The sequence below is a fragment of the Hippoglossus stenolepis genome, chromosome 17 (genome assembly GCF_022539355.2).
Source record: "Hippoglossus stenolepis isolate QCI-W04-F060 chromosome 17, HSTE1.2, whole genome shotgun sequence".
Classification (NCBI taxonomy): domain Eukaryota; kingdom Metazoa; phylum Chordata; class Actinopteri; order Pleuronectiformes; family Pleuronectidae; genus Hippoglossus; species Hippoglossus stenolepis.
Genome location: NC_061499.1, coordinates 12,606,089 through 12,626,104, shown reverse-complemented (window position 1 = coordinate 12,626,104; position 20,016 = coordinate 12,606,089). Strand labels below are relative to the sequence as shown.

Here is a 20,016-nt window from a genome sequence, read left to right as displayed (position 1 = left end):
TGGAGCAGTAATTGATATTTGAGGTGAATACTAATTTCCACAGTTTCTATGGCAGAGAGTAGTTTTGGGAATACACACAGATGTTGTAACTGCTGTCCACACGCCGTTGCCTTTACAGTAACAATAGTGGTGTGCTTTTGTTGGTGCAGAGCATCTCTAATGTAGCGGATGACTCATAGCTGTGAATAAATCTACAGCTTTCACCCTCCTGCAAATGTGCCAGAACCTCTTTTCATTATGGTGGGGGAGATCAAAAATGATTTGAGCAGAACAAACAAATACAGATGCCTGACTTTCCCAAAGCCAGATTTGAACTGTTTTCTCTTCCGGAGTGCCGAGAGAAAATGAAATAAATATCCACAAAAATGTCAGTCTGAACTGGGGCCTCTTTTTTCTCCTTTTCTCTGACCGTTCGCTTCAATTACCAGCTTCCCAGAGGTCAAAGACTTTATACCGAGCTCCTGTTCAGCAGTTCTCTAAGGACCCGGCAACCAAACGCATTGGCACATTTGAATTTGCTGCTTGATAATGGATTTTTAATATATATTACATTTAGGAAAGCTGAGCCACGATATGCAAACCCATGGGGGGGGGTTGAGCAGGAGCGCTGAGTCCTGAATAAGCAGATTTGCATGCAAACTGGTGGAGAGGAACAATATGTCTTTTTATGATACCTGCTGCAAAATGAAATTGGATATATTTTCTGTAACTAATCAAGGGCATGAGCAGACACTCTCTGCACTTATTGGAGTTCAGGTTTATGACAGTTATGTATATTGTTATACTACTTGTCACAACTTGTACTATGACGTCACTGAAATCTCACAACTGCTCCTTTAACCCAGCATTTCGGATTGTTACAACAAAAGCTAAAAACTGTGACAAGTTGGTCTGTAATACTGGATCTTAAAGTTACATAGATATGCCTTAAATTCGTTAAATGTTTTAAAGGTGGAATTAAAGGAGTCCACTGTAAAGCAATATATATATAATAGTACAGTTATTGGTTGCTGTCATCATTCCCCCTATTCAGACTCCCCAATGTGTTAAAGAACACCCACATCTAAATATAAAAACTCTGAAATAAACCTTTAAGAAGATGTCAGGCTAGTAAACAATGAGATGGATACACAACACACACCAGGCAACAAAATATTAGTTAACTTATCCCTGTTTAAGGTGCATTAGCACCCAACTTTGGGTCATTGGAAACACACTCCAAAGACAACACTGACATATAATCACCTTTTCATTGTGCCCCCCCCTCCTTTGTGGCTGGAGGTTGATGAGCGCCATGAAAGTTTGGCCACATGACACATTTTAGCAAATTCGCCTGAACCTCAGGGATGAACCTTGGCTGCTTGGCTAGCTTTTGCTAATAAAATGCCATAATGGTAACCCAACTAGTTGCTAACTTTGCTATCTCTGATGTAAAGACTACACTAAGGTCTTAGCTGGACAAATGTTTGCTGAAAATAATTGTGGCAAAAAATATTCAGCTAAAAGATGCAAACATTTGAAAGAGAGGTAAAAAAAAAAAGAACGCAGAGCTGAGTGATAATTACCTGTGGTCACTGTGAGCAAGTCTTGCTGATCTGCTGCTTCCGAAATCTGCAGGACAAAAAATAATTGCATTCCTTCATGGCAGGATATGATGCAGTGACGTCTTATTAAACACAAACTGTGCACAGACACCGCCAGCGCTGGCACCAAACTCCCATGGCATCTTCTCCAGCATCATTATGCCTTAGATTAACCACACAGCATGTCCCACAAAAACAGGCATCGCTCCAGCTCAATTTTCCTCAATCGCCCTCCACCTACTGTCATCACCACAACTGACCATAATGAGGAGACTCTGTAAAGACAAGTTCCTCCTACCCACAATGCCATGTGCTGTACAGCTTCAAATGTGGCTTGTGGCATGGGACTTCTGCATGTTCGGAATGATTTTGGTCAAGGTGTGGTTGGGGATAAAATAATAAAATAGCCCAAATCTGTTGCCGACAAACAAACTGATTTGGTTTGTGAAATATTTCGGGTTAATTTACACAATTTATGTGAGCACACATGCACGTCAAATGTAGCTGACAAGAGCAATGTGGTTTCCATTATAGGAATAGGACTCCCATTCCCAGGTAGATTGTGTTTGTCCCCTCCTGTCCCTCTCCTGGGGGGATGCTCCGTCTTCTCCACCGGTTTGAAGGCAGCGCTGCTTGTTTGCAGATCTCCCGGCTTTAGAGATGACAGGCACATCATGTCTGTCACCGTTACAATGTGTCATGAATATGCAGCTACATGTCCATTACTGCCTCACCTGTCTCTGTGTGTGAGACATGAAGAGGAACGAGTGTTCGGTTAGTAATGACGGGAGCTGCGGGCAAACAGCTGGCTGTGTTGTGATTAAGTGTAGAGAGAAAGTTGTGGAACAAAATGACAACACTGACAGGTCACTTCCTGATGTTTGAAGGACTCCCGAATGCAGTTCTGCAGATGTTTTTGCTTTTTATACACCACCAGCTATCTAAATGCCAAATCGGAAAATAAGAAATCAAATTACCATGTTTCTAATAAGGAAACCATCCGCTACAACCAGGGAGCGCGTTGTGCTCTTGTTGATTTTGATTTTTTTTTTACTCATCGTAAAATACACTTCACAAACTAAAATCCAAATAGATTAGGCTGTGTAATATCCACAGGAAATTTTGTAAGAGTAATAACTCAACAACAGCCAAACAGGTGGCATGAATAAAGAGGCTGTTTTATTTGATTCTCATATTGATAAGCATTATCATGGGTTGTGTTGTAGAAGTGGGGGAATATCAGTTCCTCTCACAACAACAAAATATTTTTGGAGCGTGGCAGTTTCTACTTTCCTCCATCATGCCTGAACTATGGTCACATTATTTTGGAGGTTCTTCCCTTTAAGTCTACTGGATCCCTAAGAAGGGTAAATCCTTTACATACTCATTTCACGTGTTTTGAAGATAAATGCAAGCAAAGTGATCTGAGCGACTTTTACAAGGGGCGAAATTGCGATGGGGAACAACTAGGTCAGAGCATCTCCAATATGACAGGTCTTGTGAAGTGTTCCCAGAATGCAGTGGTTAGTGAGCTATATCTAAAAGTGTTCAAGAAAGGACAACCAGTGAACCGGGGACAGGGTCATGGCCCAAGGCTCATTGAGAGCAAAGGCTGGCTGGAAGTGGTTCAATCTCACAGGAGAGCTACTGTAGAACACATTTCTGAAAACAGGCTGTATATGATGGAAAGCTGTTCGGGAAGAGTGGCAATTATATGGATGGCTGATTGCTTCTGCATTGTTTTTTTAGCAGGGATGGTGATGGGAGCATGTTGCACTATAAGGCAAGCAGAAGACAGAAGCTCAGAGCAAAGTTCAGCTGAGAAACCTTGTGTGGAATTCATGTGGATGTTACTTTAACATGTACCACCCACTGTATATAAAGATGGATGGCGTGTCAGCTCCCCAAAAGTGAAGCCAAATCATCTTAATCGCCCTCTGGTAGCTGGCTGCAGTAAAGGTCAGAAAGCCTGCCTGCAGTACTGATGTGCTCAAGTGTTCATTTTTCAGTAAGATTGGTTTCACATAGTTATTCACTGTTGCAAAAAAAATGGTGTGAAATGTAATGATTGACAGCTGAGACTGACATGCGATTGGTTGACTGGGTGTACTGGTGCAGGGACCTCGATACTTTGGCTCCAAATCATCAAAAGCAGAAAAGGGCAGCACCCATATCCATGCAGGCTCAATTTTGGTACAATGGGATAAGGTGGAGACACGTCGTCCATCCTTCTATACTGATAGCACCTACCTTAAGATCCCAGACCAAGTACACCCCTTCATGGCAGTAGTACTCCCTGATGGCAGTGGCCCCATTCACTAAAAGGCCGAAACATCTGATAACGCTAAGGTACACAACTGAAGATATGTCCCTAACATCCGCTGGTGGTCACTAACATCTGATAACATCAACTGGTGGTAGGCATTAATTAGTGCGGTAGAACATACAAGGGATATTCTCCATCTTGTCCGATGTTCTAAAATGGGACCAATGGACCAAAATTGGCCAAAACACTTAATGACGCTAAGGTGCACACCTGAAGTTATGTCCCTAACATCCGCTGGTGGCCGCTAACACCTGCTAGCTTCTAATGGCAGATGGTAAATTAAATTGTGCAGAAGACCTTCGAACGTACAAGGGATATTCACCATCTTGTCCTGTCTTCTCAAATAAAACAAGCAAGGTTCCACAAAATTAGTTCAGGAATGGTTTGAGGAACATGGCAGCTCAATGTGTTAACTTGGCCTCCATATTTATGAGATGTGAATCCAATTGAGCATCTGTGGGGGTGTGTTGGAAAATCAAATCCGATCCATGAGGGTCCCAGACAACTTAAAGGAAACCTTCAGAGGTGTTGACACCATGTCTCCAGGGGTCAGAACTGCTTTGGCACCATGAGCTGGTTTTAATGTAGGAGCTACACAAACATGTCACTTTAAAAAGCTGCACGGAGGAGATAAGAAAAAAGAAGCTCTCATGTAATGTCAACAAGGTCATTTTAAAGTCACCGTTGAGCAGCACAAACAAACACGCGTTGTGACACAGCTGTGTAACTTCACTTTACGCCCGGTGTCCAGAGGAGTGTCCGCAGCAGAGCGCACGGACGCGCAGTGGAGACAGAAGCGAGCCTCTCCTCGCGCTGTGTGTCTTTAACGCACAGACACAGAGAGATAAGGCGAGGAGGAGCTCCAGCAACACACGCTCGTACACGGGGAGGCTGTTAGACGCACTTGGATTACCGGCCAGTCGACTGTCACCGCTCAGAACGGCCGCGGACCGGCGCCCTGCCCCGCGCTCCCCTTACCGTGCGCACCGCCGGTCATTAATCCATCTCATAAAACAGAAGCCAGAGCCCCCGGACACACGAGCCACAGTAGCATTTGATTGATTTTTTTTAATTGTGGGTTTTATCTCCGTGGATGCAAAAAAAAGTTTATTTTTTCTTTTTTAAATGTACTGCCACTGCGTTAAATAGGGTCGGAGCGCAGCAGCAGGGAGTCAGTCTCCTCCGAGGGAAGGAAACATCAGGCTTCTCCTGCACAAGCATCTGTTCTCTGCAGTTTCTCTCATCTCTTCAAGGCAGGTAAGACTCAGGTTATTTTCTTTTTCTTCCGGGTATTAACTTCTGTAAATTGCTGTTTGTGGAAAAAGCGCACAGATTAGTGAGCTGCAGGGAGATTATATTTTCAGTTTGTCTGTCAGTTTCAATCTCAATTTGCCTTTTTTTTATTTATTTTTTGCTCCGATGAATTAAAGAAGAGCTCGCTGGGATTTGCTTGCATGGTCGTGACTGTTGACGCAATGTAAATTGGATTTTCTCTTTTCTTTCGTTCATGCTCCAAATTGATTAATAGCCCATTATGGCGCGTCAAGGGGATCTAAACATCAGTTTAGCTGCAGATTATTTCAAGCGAGGGGGGAAAAGGAGATAATGCAGAATGTGACTCACACTCGTGTTGTGGTGCGCTATTTTTAGGGTTAAAAAAAAAAAACTCAAGGAAAGGCTGAGAAGAGTCTTCACTGTGGTGTTGTAATAATCGCATGTTTTCTACCACTGGAGAAAATCTTAATCTGTGTTGGGTTTTTGTGGACTCCTGAAGATATCCTGTTTGAATATTTAATATAGGTTAATGCTCAGGGATGCTACAGTCAGCGGATACTCCTCAGATGAATAATGCACATTTACAGAGGGATTTTTAATAGTGGAGAACAAACTGCAAACTTAAGGCAGATCTGTCCTATTTGCAGCCAGACTTCTGAAGAGGATGTGTTCCAGATGAATACTTTGTGACACACACAGTTTGCGCACCTATCCTTAATAGGACTTGAACGTCCGTTCAATGTGGATAGCCTAAACAAACGTGTCCCTAACCTTAACCATGACCAATTCATGACTAAGCCTAACCTTAATCCAACCACAATTAATTTACTTCTTACCCCTAACCTTTATCAGGAGCTCAGAAATGCTGATTTGCCTCATTAGGACCAGGCTTTGGTCCCCATGAGGTCCACTAGTCCTGACATGGTCAGTGTTTATGCCAGAAAAAGTCCTGAAGAGGACACAAAAACATGTACGCACACACAGGGTGTGTTACATCTACACAGGCTCCTGCTTCTCACAAGGATAAAAATGGAGAGGCATCTGTTCTTTTCCCAGTGACGAATACAATTTTACAAGCCAATAAAACACACAGGAGGACACGCACAGACGCACACATCCGTGCAACACACAATGCACAAAAGTAGTCACGTATACGCAGATGAAAGGTCAACGTGTGCCACCTCTCTGCACTTGCTGTATTAATCACTATGCCACACGTACAAGACACAGCGTCTGCGTGGAGAGTGAGACTGGAGTCGCTGACTTTTGTATGAGTTATATGCGTGAGCCAATTCACCCCAGAGCTTCTTCTCCTCTCCGTGATAATTTTTGCCGCTGCTGCATTCATGCATTCGCCCTCATATTGATTATATTCACAGAGGAGGGGAAAATAGGCATTCCTACACAGACCGACTGGACCACAAGCCGGAAACGAAATAAGCCAAAATTGCTGAATGCCGCCTGCATCACTTCAGTGTCCATTTGTGGCAGAAACAGAGCAGAAACCGAAGGGCCCGCCTCGAAGATGTCTGCGGCTAAATTGGGATTCTTCTTGTGGGGATTCCTTTGTGTTTACATAACCGTGTTTAGAGTAATGGCTCGTGTCATCTGGGGTTTTATTAGAGGCAACGGTGAGTGAAGTGGCTTCGGCGAGCTGATACGACTGAGGAACGAGAGCTTCTCAGCACATGCAGAATGCTGATACACTGAGCGGTTCAGAGGAAGACGAGAATAGCAACAGACACTCAGTCAGGCTGTCAAAGAAAGAGAGGCAGAAACAGCACAGAGTGAGAACGACGGCAACGCGAGGATACGTGCAGACGGGCGGGCTGAGATATAAACAGCGGCCCGTAGTGAATTGGGATTGGTTGGTAACGTGTCTGGCTGCTTTCTGAGTCTCAGAGATAAGTTCGTCCTTCATCATCCCACACACTGTCTGTCTGTCTGTCGGTCGGTCTTTCTGGCCACAGACAGGTGAACGGTTGAGCAAGCAAGTGGCAAATTTGCTCTCCAATTCAAGGGACAGGAGCTGGAGGCCTGAGAGAGGGAGAGAATGGTCTGCATGAAGAGATTAAAAAGCAAAGTCGGACCTTTAGAGGGTGTGTGTGTGCGTCCACTGTGTGTTTGATTTCAGTGGTTTTGTCCGAGAGAGCTTTCTAAAAGCTTTACGTCCAAATGAAAGAGGGTGATGAATGAGCGGGTACACATTTATGCTGTTTCTTTGTGCTTTTGTGTCATAGTTTGGGTTTTGGACAACAATACTCGTGTAATTCTGTAGCGTGTCGTATAGGAAACACTGTTTACACTATGAGTAACACACGCACACACACACACACACACACACACACACACACACACACACACACACACACACACACACACACACACACACACAAAGTCATGTCTTCTTGACTTCGTAGGATATTAGATTGACTTACATTCATTTCCTGGAGACTTAATTAATACTTCTTCCTCGAATCTAATTCTACCCCTAACCTAAACCCAACCTTGAAACATGTCTTCATGTTAAATTCAATGATTTTCGAATGAGACCTTCCTTTTTTCCCCATAGGAATTTAGTGATTGACAGGCCACACAGACACAAACACACGCGCCTCGAAGGATAATACATTGACTTATAATAAGAGTGTGGTTTTCCTGGAGACTTAACTCACCACTATTTACCTAAATCTAATCCTACGCCCCAGGGGGTTGGGTGAGCCTACTAGGAACTTCAAGCATATCTTAACCTAATGATTTACATCATCAAAATTGCTTTTTGTCCCCATAGGAATAAAGTCCTCATAATATGACTGTGTAAACAGATGTAGGTCCCCATAACAGTAATAGCCCCCCCCCCACACACACACACACAAACAGGCATGTAATTGAGATCCATCACTCGGGGAAGGTCAGCAGAATATCCCCAGCTCCTCTGCTTGTTGTTATTCCTCAATACTAATCAAGCAAATGCTCCATGTTTTATTCATACCAACATGCTTTGACCCTAAATGTCACTTGTTCTTTCCGTCTGAGCACCGTAATCGATGTGTTCAGGAACAAGGCAATGCTCAATTTACCACTGTCGTACTTATCCCTCTGCTTAACACTTCTTTGGGAAAACAAGTTGGAGGAATCAGGATTCTGGTCCAAAGTTGTCACCATGGATAATTCTCTTTCCTTGACCCCTCGTGTCTTAAGCCAGATGGATGATGTTGACAATTTTGCTGTCATGCAATCAACTACTTACATTTGCTGCTTTGCAAACCCTTGAAAGAGGAGCGAGGCTAAACGTTCAGAGGAACTGAATAATTTGGACTAAAGCTGCGACGATCACACGTGAAGGTTGGAGTTCTGCAGGCTAGCAGTCAACACATCACCTTTTCCATTATGCGATGAATTGAACCGTGCTTGTCAGAGCTAGAGGTCGGGCCAGAGACGCTTCATTCAGCACTGCACAGCCGAGGCTGTGTAAAATGATTAAGGCATTTATAGAGTAGCAAGAGACGCTGAAGTTGACTCAGCGTAGACCATTGAGCAAGCTGGACGGGTCGTAGGATGTGATTAAAGTTAAGTGCTGCAACATGTGCAGCACGGCAGCAGCTGTTCTGTACTGGTTTGTCCATCTTTCACCTTACATTGTTCTGACTCCTGAGTCAGACGTGAACTTTATTCAGGCAAATGCTCTCGCTCAGGATTTTCCCTGTGAAAACAGAATCCGCTTTTGTAAAAATTAATTTCACAGTCATGTGTTGCTGTTATCTCTGCTCCGTTAAGCTGCTCAGTTGGTTGGATGAACATTTGCATGATTTATGACTGAACTCAAGACTCGAGGAAATAGATGCACATGGTAGAAATGACACAAGAAAGTCTTTATTTCAGCTCAGTTATTAATACTCGGTACTTTCTGCGATGATATATCTTCTGTAAATAATGCAGCCTCAACAGCACTGAACAGCTGCTGTGGTATCAATAGGGGGTGCTACAATAGAGTGAATGGCTGAGAGCTTAGTAACACAGGTCTATAAAACAGAGACAGTAAGAGAAATGTGTGTTGATGAGAACGAAGTATACGGACAGGTGCATTTGAACTTTTTCCTCAAAATGTATTTGTGTCTCCTCTGGCCTCTGATTTCTTCCCCTCCTCTATTACCTAAATTCAATTTGCAGCACTGCTGCTCCAGATCCTTTTGCAAATGGCAAAACGTGCTCCCTCCCCACCTTGATCGATCGAACGCTCCCTATCTGAAATTTGTTAGCAAAACCCAGGAACGTGTGGTTCCACTTTATTGTTATATCATTTTTAGTGTTCACTGTAATTTACCTTGAGGTCATAAAATGCACATTATAGGTTTGGAAACATGAAAAAAGCTATTTTATGGAAGAGACAGGGGATTCTTTGCAGGGGCTTCTAAAAATATGGCTCATCATTGCAGAGCTGTTAGTCTGACTCTGTACTAAGGACGGTTAAAGCCTCCTTGCAGATGTTAAATTGGGTTTTAATGCAAATTCAGTGCTGCAGAATGGATTCAACATTTTTACCAGACTTAGAGAGCTGTGTTCAAATGTTCCATATATGCCATCTTTAACAAATGAGACTTCAATCAACAATTACTCAGAAAAACAATGACAGCAAACCAATTTGCTCAGAACACTGCTTTGTAAGTAGAAATGAGTTGTGGAAGCAAGGGTGTGACATGACAGCTGCCACGTGCCAGAGCAAGATGTTTAAATGAGATTTGAATGCCTCGTCTGATCAATATGCTGTACCTTACAAAACGTACAGTTTCTAATAGACCCTTTCAAAGCCAACTTGCTTCTTCTCTTCACTTCTGGATGAGTGTGACAGTGAATGGATCAAACTCGTCTGCATAAAGAATCCAATTATCACGGTAATATTTTCTGCAGTCAAGAAATGGCACTTATCTCATTTCTTTTTCTAATTATGTCTCTGCTCGTTCAGATTTCGTTCCCTCAGATTCTCTTGTCAGTTCTCTACCTTTGAGATTCTTTACAATATCATCTTTACTCTCATCTATTTATGAGATAGTAATTTTTTTGTTGTACACATTTCATATTCATCGTTTTCACACCACATGCTTCTCCTGTCTCTTTTCTTTGTATTTTTTTTCTTTCATCAGATTCCAGAATGACCCACCAACCTGTCTCCCTCCATGTGATTTCATTTTCTCTGTCCCTGTCTGTCTCTCCTCATCTCTTGTCCTCTGCTGCTGCTCTGTCCTTTCACTTTTTATCCTTCACAGTTAATTGCATTCTCCGTCTCTCCTGTCTTTTGCTCATCTCCATTTTCCCCCTGTCCTCCCACATTTCTTCTCTTTTCACCTTCTCCCTCCAGGGTGTGGTTGGAAGACGCTTCCTGAGGGTTTGTCCACAACAAAATGTCAACTCCTGAAAGCTTACTGTTGCTTGGATAGAGACGCTGTCACAGAGTGCACATAATTCCGGGTCAAAGGGACAGATGGGGGTAACTGATGAATTGTCTTGAAAGGATCCTTTCTACATTTTCTATTCAAAGTTTCTGCGTTTCTTCAAGTTTGAAAACTGCAGTTCCTAAATTTCAACGTGAAAAAAGCGGACTCAACCTCTCGCAATGTCAACAAAAATAGGCCATTTCTTTTACACCTTTCTGTTATTGTTCACCTCAGATATTTCTTGCTGTCCAGACTATCACTTTAGATATGCTCTTCCTTTTTTCCTTTTTTTTCAGGGAAGCCGACATTTAGAGTGACGCACTGGAATATTTTTGGCTCCTGTTCCCCGGATCTGGCGCTCTCACACAGCACTGATACGTTTGTCAGTTAACGCGCCTGCAGTCTGTCAAGACAGTGGCATAGATAGTGATCTCTTTTTATTAATGAGAACTGGTCTTTTGCACTGAATAGATGTCCCACGTCAACGAGATTATGAAAAGGTCATTAAAGGGATGTGTTGACAGTTAGTAGGCTACTTTGCTTTCTTGCCAGTGGTTAGATGGGGAGACTCATCCCACACGGTCAGTGTCGGTACAGTAAATATAGCTGGAGAAAGGAGACCTAGCTTAGCGTAAAGACTGTAAATATGGGAGAAGAGCTAGTGTTGTGAAAAGGAAACACAACCTGCCAACCATCTCCTTTAAAGCTCTGCAACAAGATGTGTTTTAATGGGACCTATTTCATCGCCTGATGCAGTCAGTTCCTAGCACCATAATAAAAAACAACCGCGAGTTTTACGCTTAGGTTTAAAAACGACAAGTAAGATTTGCAATCTTAATGCTAAGCTAAGCTAGCTGGTTGCAGGTGCTATTCTATCACAGATCCTATTCAGAAATGATAGTCAATACATGTGTTTGACCAATCGTGAGTCAGTCTCAGGTGTCGATCATGACATTTTACCTGGTTATCATAGCATCACATAACTAATAAAAACCAAACACACCATAACAATAAGTACCTAATGTGATTAGAACTACCTAAAAATGTGAATTTTAGTTTGGTCCATTTCCTAATCACTAACATGGAGGAGGCAGGGTTTATGATCTATGCTGCAGCCAGTCACCAGGTGGTGATCGAGAAGCTTTGGCTTCGCTCTCGGGGTGAAGTCATGTCATCCATCTTTATGTACAGCGTCACAGACACAGGAGTGATATCAATATTATCATATACCATACGACAATAAAGGAAATAAACACATTTCCCAAATTTTCAAACTGCTTTAAGACAATACATTTAATAATGCATACATAAAGAGAAATAGCTTATTCAGTATGTAATCCAGTGTGTAAGGCAATATTTTCACCAAAACTGTAAAGAGCAGAATTTGGATAAAAAGGTTTTGACAATGAAATTACATCATTGTTATTCTGTGTGCAAGACACCAGAAAAGAAAATCTGAAAAGATTTAACGCCAAAGCAAAAATCTATGTAGCAAGGGCATTAGTGACACGTCGGGCCCTTCTGAAAGACGCCTGCTGTTTTAAATTAAAGTTTTGCTCTCAACAGGCCTTAATGTAGCTTTTAGTTTTTCCATCTAAGTGCAGCTCTGTGAGTTCTATGAGACACGGGTAATTCTGACTTATTTCAATATCCCTAGACTCCCGGACCGCTCATTGATTCCCATTGCTCTTTGACTCTTTTTCATCCGAATCTTGGCTTGCACTTCAAGTCCCCCCATGACTCACAGGGCGGCATGTTATACCAGGTGTAACCCCACCCCCCAATTAAGGTTTGTGTGATTGATTTGTGGTCCGAGGTAAAAGCGCTGACGTTGGAGGTTGTGGACAATGATTTTCTTCTTTCTCTCACACATTCGGTTTCTTTCGGCCAATTTGAGTCTGTGTACGGCTTGTTTGTTTTTTTTTGTGGAAATTCAGATGGACTTTTTCTAAGCTGAACGTGACCTTGATTATGTTGAAAGACTGTTTATGTTATCATCACACAAGTTGCACAAACACTCTGCTTTAATGCCTGTGAAACATCAAAAGCTGCCTTCTTTCCGCCTCTGCCATGGATCTGTATGATCTTGGTTATGATTACACACTGCTGTCCTTTCCTTCTCCTTGATCTACTATCCGGAAATTTGCCTAAATGCTGCAATAGGTGTTACAAACCTAATGTTCCCAAACTTCAGAGCGATTTACCAAGATGAAACTCCATAAAGAACCCTTGTTACAGATGGCAGACGTGTCCTTCGCTAACAGTTACAGCGAGTCAGAGCAGTAAAAAAGGTCTGTGCTGGCTCTTTGCGAGGGTCTGAGAGGCCTTCAGGGGCTTCAGAATGAGGCTTGAGGGGCTTGTTGAGCAGAGAGAGAGAGAGAGAGAGAGAGAGAGAGAGAGAGAGAGAGAGAGAGAGAGAGATTTGCAGCATAACTACTCTTCTTCAAAACCTTGACACACTCACAGTTCTCTTTTCCTCCTTTGACATCGTCTTTCTTTTCCTATTGTCTACGTTCTCAGTTTCCCCTACTATTATTGTGAAGAACTGAATTTTCCGCTCTCTTTCTGTCATTGCGTCCTTTGGTTATTTCCTCTACTTTTACTTTCTTTTCATCTGTACCCTCAGGTCACAATATTACAAGACCGATATCCTGAGGCCTTCTGTGCGTTCATGTGATGAGAGCACCTAAACTGCTCTCGCTCGGCCCGTCTCTATCAGCTTGTAGCACCCAGACACAGTCCAATCCCTGACCCAACAGAGTGCTAGGAACACTGTGCCCACAAGGGAATTGTAGTCAATGGCTGTGGTCCAGCGACAAAATACCTCTTTAATTGCTTTCCCATAGCCCTGAGCTGCAGTGTGCATCCTCTCCAATTGCACATGGATGCGAGTGGGAGTTAGTGATGTAGGACAAAAGGCGTATCCAAGTGGGATCTATGTTGCATGCAGATACCAAGCTTTACAAAAAAGTTTGTCGTGATCTTCGGTAATTGTAGCTTTCATCAATTTAAGCACATTCGTTTTTTTTCTTAGTCTCGCCGCTGTGTAACTGGTCGCCTTCATCGTTCTTTCTTTTTTCTTTCAGAAGATTAAAATGCTCGAGAAAAACATATTTAATGTGGAAAGAAAAGCAAAGGTTGCGAGGGGGAGGCCTCGTGAGACAGGGTCCTCCCTCACAGTGATAATTGAGAGCATACTGTGGAAGAATGTGCGCATGCATGATTTCTTTTTTATGCCTTAGGAACTGAAAAAGCAAGGTTATCTTTAAGATGTGAATAACGATCTGCAGATGGAGAAAAGGGAATCGAGAGCACTGTACAGTAAGTCACCTAGATGACAGCGCAGGCCTGAGCTCAGTCCATCTGTCACTGAACTGGCTCCTAACATCTTGATGGGAGGGGGGGTTTATGCAAAGCTCATCTCTGTCTTTTATTTCAAAGCGAAAAAAGAAAGAAACTTTGAAGAAGAAAGAGTTGAGGAATCAGATCTTATACTTTTGAAAATGACCTTTTATTAGTTGGAACAATCGAATTCAGAAAAAGCTTATTGAGTATTTAGATATTCACTTGCATATGATTATTTAAAAAAATATATTTTAAGTCATTTCAACCATAATAAATCTCCCATGAAAGTAAAATCTTTTTTCTAAAACTATGAATTTGTTTTTAATGTCCAAAACATCCCAGTGAGATCAGTTTCAGTCACAGGACTGCAGTGGTTTTCAATGTCACTGCAATAACTGCAGTTTAGTTACTATCATTTATTATATTAAGTGTCATTAAGGGAACTTTTAAATGTAAATTGCAGTCTTAATGAGAATGGCATTTTAAATCAACAACATGAATTGAGAAGTAATTATATTAATTGGCTAATTATAACAAAGTTAATAATTAACCAATTACAATCAATCTAATCCATTATCTAATATGGTAATTTCAGCAAATGCTGTAATTTATGGTAGTGTTTTAAAATAATAATTATAACTAGGCTCGGGCACTGGCGACACCCGCGTGAAGCCTGTCGGTGGAGAGGCGAACGACCAGCGCCTCGCTTTGCCGGCAGGACAACCACTTCTCGTCGCGGCGCGATCGCTAATTGCTCATTCGATCCCATCAATTGCACAACACACTGAACATTTATGTAATCGAACGATAGTTGTAAACAAGCTTACTTCTGTTGCCAGTAGGTGCGCCATCACTATTATTACCTGCAGACTGATATATCTTTCAAGTAGGGCTCTGATGGCGTGAGCAATTTTGTATCAATTGACAATGTTACAACAACTTAATTTTCACACCGATCAGTAGGTGGCGCTATGACCCTGAACTAATATTAATATATGGATGTGTCAGGTCAGATTGTGATCATGGTCAGCGGTTCGGGCCGGTTGATAATGCAGAGTGATTACAAGTACTTCCTGTTTCATGCGAATCAGTAGGTGGCGCTATGACACTGAGGAAATATTGACATGGAGCTGTTAAGGCTTGACTATAATCATGTGACAGAAGTTTGGAGTGATAGACAATGACACTGAGTTATGACAACAGTCTCCTTGCGAGATGATCCCGCACCTCAATGTTTACGGTTTGAGAAATGTCCAATTTGCCATGGTCAAATGACTTGACTGCTCTTGAGCTGTATATTGTAAAGCAGCCAGAGCAGTGCATCAGTATAAACATGTCACTTCTGTACAGGGCGCTGATTTGTCATATTTCTGTGTAGATGTATCAGGCGACACTTGTTTACATGTCTAGTTTGACTCGATTTGTCCATGTATGTCGAGATACAGAACGTGTTTGATGGCGTAATAAACTTGAGGCCACCCACGGTCAGGAATCGATCTTGAGTTAGTTTTGATCTCCGTCTTGTTGTGATGACCTATCTCAATTTAAGTCGATCAGAAAAAGCCTGGGACAAGTATATCAAAGTATAAATGAATATGGCCAAAATGGCCACTAAAGTCAAATGGCGGGCTTCTGTTTGGTCGAGCATATCTATCCAAGAGACTTATTTGTTTGTTATGAAAAGACACATGTCCTGTCGATTTTGTACATGTCATCGTAGGCCGGTTGCACTTAGGGGGCGCTAGCAGTTTATGCACCCATTTCTTAAACCATCTGAATGTCTGCAGGGGGCTGTTGCTAACAAATGTAGTTGAGGGGGTTTGAACCTCAACGTTATAGTTTCGTTCTGGCGAGTTGATGAACCCACGCACTATTATGCTAAATCCAGTAATCTTATGCCTCATTATCAATGTCTGAGACCCATGTGACACAGGTTGCGGGCTGGCAGGTGAGAAATATCACGTAGAGGTTCAAAACAAGAATTTCCAGGGGGGCTGTGATTTAGTCTGATTTCTGCAGATGTCATCAGGCCGGACGCTTAGTGTCTAGTTGACTCATTGACCATGTATGGATGAACCGTGTTTGATGGGGTAATCAAACTTGGCCACGTCCACAATCGATCTTAGTTGTTTGATTCGTCTTTTGTGTGACATTCATCTCATTAGTTGATCAGATAAAGCCTGGACAAGACATCAAATGTGAATATGGCCAAAATGGCCACTAAACCAAATGGGGACTTCTGTTTTTTCATAATGCCAGTTTTTCATGATTGGTATCACCTGGCGATTTTGTGAAGATCGGTCAAAGGGAAACCTGGGCTGGTTCAGGCGCTGTTGGCCATTTTCACATCAATTACTCAGAATACAAAAATATCTGACTTGAATTTTGCAAAGTTTTATTTGAGCATTCTGGCCCGAAAGTCCCAGGAAATAACTAGGCTGCAGCACTGACGCCCGACCGTTGAAGCCTGTTGCGTCGGTGGAAGCGTCATACCAAGCGCCCGCACGCTGCCTGCGGCGGAAAACCTTCACTTCCGGTCGGGATCCTGCCGCTAATTGCTCGACACCATTGCACACACGAACATTTATGTAATCGAATGATAGTTGTAAAAAAGTTACTCTGTTGCAGTAGGTGGCGCCACTATTACCGGATAATATACTTCAGTAGGCCTGATGAGCAATTCAATTGACAATGCAACAACATTTCACATGATAGTAGGTGGCTATGACCCTGAACTATATTATACATGGATGTCAGATTGGATCAAGGTCAGCAGTTGAGCCGTTGGATAATGCAGGGATTTCAGTACTTCCTGTCATGGCGAATCAGAGGTGGATGACTGAAAATATTCACATGGAGCTGATCAGGTTGACTATAATCATGACAAAGTTGGAGTGATAGACAATGCAACTGAGTATGAAAGTCGTGCCGACCAAAGTTAACACATGACCTGGTCAAAGACTTGACTGACTCTTTGAGCTTAATTGTAAGCAGCAGGAGCAGGCATCAAGATAAAACATGTCACTTCCTGTAGCAGCAGGTGGCGTGTATTTATCATATTTGTAGATGTATCAGCGGGACTCTTGTCTACATGTCTGTTTGCCGATGTCATTTGTCGAGATAAGAACTCGGCGTGTAATCAACTTTGACGCCAGCACCGAAAAATATCTTTGAGTTAGTTTGATTCCGTCTTGTTGTATGACATCATCTCATTTAGTCGATCAGAAAGCCGGGACAAGTATATCAAAGTATAAATGTGAATATGGCCAAAATGGCCACTAAGTCAGGCTTCTGTTTTCGAGCATATCTATCAGTGACTATTGTTTTATGAAAGACACATGTCCGTATTTGTACATGGCAGGGGCTGCACTGTAGGGGCTAGTTACGCCCATTTAAACCATCTGAATGTCTGCAGGGGGACAAAATGAGTTTGAGTTGAACCTCAACACGTTAGTATCGTCACCTGATACTTAGCCACGCCACTATTATGGCGTTGAGGTTACAGTAATCTTATGCCTTCATTATCATGTCTTGACCCATTTGACACAGGTTTGCGGGCTGCGGGCGGGTGAGAGGAATACCCGGTAGACCCAAAAACAAGACATTTCCCACCAGGGGGCGCTGTGATTTTAAGTCATGATTTCTGTGTAGATGTCATCAGGGACTTGTCTTAGTGTCAGTTTGATCGATGGATGTCGAGATACAGAACTCGGTTTGATGGCGTGTAATCAAATTTGCACACGGTCACATGCGAAAATTTTTCTTTGAGTTAGTTTGATCTCTGTTGTGACATCTCATTGAAGTTGATCAGATAAAGCCCTGGACAAGTACATCAAAGTAAAAATGTGAATATGGCAAAATACTAAAACCAATGGGGATTCCTGTTGCGTTTTCATAATGCTCTGAGACTTTTTTCATGATTGGTCACGATACACCTGGGCTACGATTGTGAAGATGGTCAAGGAAACTAGGGGCTGTGTTCAGGGCGCTGTTGAGCCATTCACGCCCATTTCAAATTACCCAGAATACGTAAATTTCCACGTTCAATTTTGGCAAGTTAAGTTCAGTATGTTAAAGCCCTCAAAAGCCAATTCATTTGGATGACAATAATAATAATAATAACTAGGCTCGGTAGCACTGACGGCGCACGCCGGAAGCCTGTTCGGAAGATCACCCGCTCAGTGCGCTCGAGGAAAACGCCACTTCGCCCCGGCACGATCTGCCTATTGCTCATTCGATCCCCATCAATTGCACACACACTGTGAACATTTGATGTAAATCGAACGATAGTTGTAAAACAAAGCTACTCTGTTGCCAGTAGTGGCATCCTATTATTACCACAGACTGATATATCTCTTCGTAGGCTCTGATGCGTGAGCATTTGACAATCGACAATGTACAACAACTAATTTCCACTGATCAGTAGGGGGCTATGACCTGAACTAATATTAATATATGGATGTTCAGTCAAGTATCATAGGTCACAGTTCGAGCCGGTTGATAATGCAGTGATTTAAAGTACTCCTGTTTTCAAAAGGGGCTGACACCGAGAAATATTGACATGGAGCTGATCAGGCTGGACTATAATCATGTGACAGAAGTTTAGATAGGACAATGCACACTGGAGTTATGACAACATCTGTCCTTTGGCGAAGGATGATCCTCGCCCCTCAATGTTTACGGTTTGAGGAAATGTCACAATTGTGACCATGGTCAAATGACTTGACTGACTGTTTGCTGTAGTAAAGCGCCAGGCAGGCATCAAAGTATAAACGTCCTCCCGCACGCGATCCTTGCTGCTATTCATCGATCCAATTGCACACACGACATTTATGAAATCAATGATAGTTGTAAAACAAAGCTACCTGGTAGAGCGCATCACTATTACCTCGGACTAATATATTCTTCAAGTAGGGGCTCTGATGTAGTGAGCAATTTGTGTCAATTGACAATGTTACAACAACTAATTTCCACTGACAGTAGGGGGTTGACCCTGAACTAATATTATATATGGATCTCAGGCAAGATTGTGATCATAGGTCAGCAGTTCGAGCGGTTGATAATGCAGAGTGGATTTACAAGTACTTCTGTTTCATGGCGAATCAGTAGGTGGGCTATGACAAGAAATACTGACATGGGCTGATCAGGCTTGACTATAATCATGTGACAAAGTTTGGTAGTGATAGGACAATGCACACTGAGTATGACAACATCGTTCCTGTGGCGAAGGATGATCTTCCCGCACCTCAATGTTCGGTTTGGAAATGTCACAATTCTGACCATGGTCAAATGACTGACTGAGCTCTTTTGAGTGTATATTGTAAAGCAGCCAGAGCAGTGCATCAAGTAAAACATCACTTCCTGTAGCCAGCAGGGGGCTGTGATTTAAGTCATAATTTTGTAGATGTCATCAGCCGGGAACTGTCTATGTCTTTGACTGATTTGTCCATGTCCGAGATAAGACCTCTGTTTTGATGGTAACAAATGAGGCACCCCGTCCACGGAAAATCGATCTTTGAGTTATTGATCGTCTGTTGTGATGACACTCATCTCAATTTGAGTCATCAAAGCCGGACAAGTATATCAGATAATGTGAAGCAAATGGCAATCAAATGGCGGGCTTCTGTTTGGTGCATATCTATCAATGACTTATTTGTTTGTTATGAAAGACACACGCGATTTTTGTACATGTCGCAATCTAGTGCCGCTGCACTGTAGGGGGCGCAGTCAGTATTATGCCCGCATTTCTAAACCATCTGAATGTTTGCAGGGCTGTTGCTACACAAATGTAGTTTGAGGAGTTTGAACCCCAAGTTATAGTAATTTCGTGACGGCAGTGATGAACTTTGGCACGCCACTATTATGGCGTTTGAGAAAAGTTACAGTTTATGCCTTCATTATCAATGTCTGAGACCCATTTGACAGGTTTGACGTGGGCAGTGAGAGGAATACCTCGTAAGAGGTTCCAAACAAGACATTTCCTTGCCAGGGGGCGCGTGATTTTAGTCATGATTTCGTGGAGATGTCATCAGGCGGACTCTTGTCTTACGTTCAG

The 20,016-nt window shown here is 42.5% G+C and overlaps 1 protein-coding gene and 1 long non-coding RNA gene across 2 annotated transcripts in view; one reads left to right on the top strand and one right to left on the bottom strand.

Annotated features, from left to right (window-relative positions):
* Positions 1-20,016, bottom strand: part of LOC124855026 — a 72,089-nt gene that overhangs the window by 1,904 nt on the left and 50,169 nt on the right. The window contains exon 2 of the long non-coding RNA XR_007034964.1: positions 1,566-1,611. This is a non-coding gene — a long non-coding RNA (uncharacterized LOC124855026). The remainder of the gene's footprint in view (positions 1-1,565; positions 1,612-20,016) is intronic.
* Positions 4,675-20,016, top strand: part of calcr (calcitonin receptor) — a 55,758-nt gene continuing 40,416 nt past the window's right edge. The window contains exon 1 of the mRNA XM_035182999.2: positions 4,675-5,166. The gene's annotated coding sequence lies outside the window, so the exon portion shown is untranslated. The remainder of the gene's footprint in view (positions 5,167-20,016) is intronic.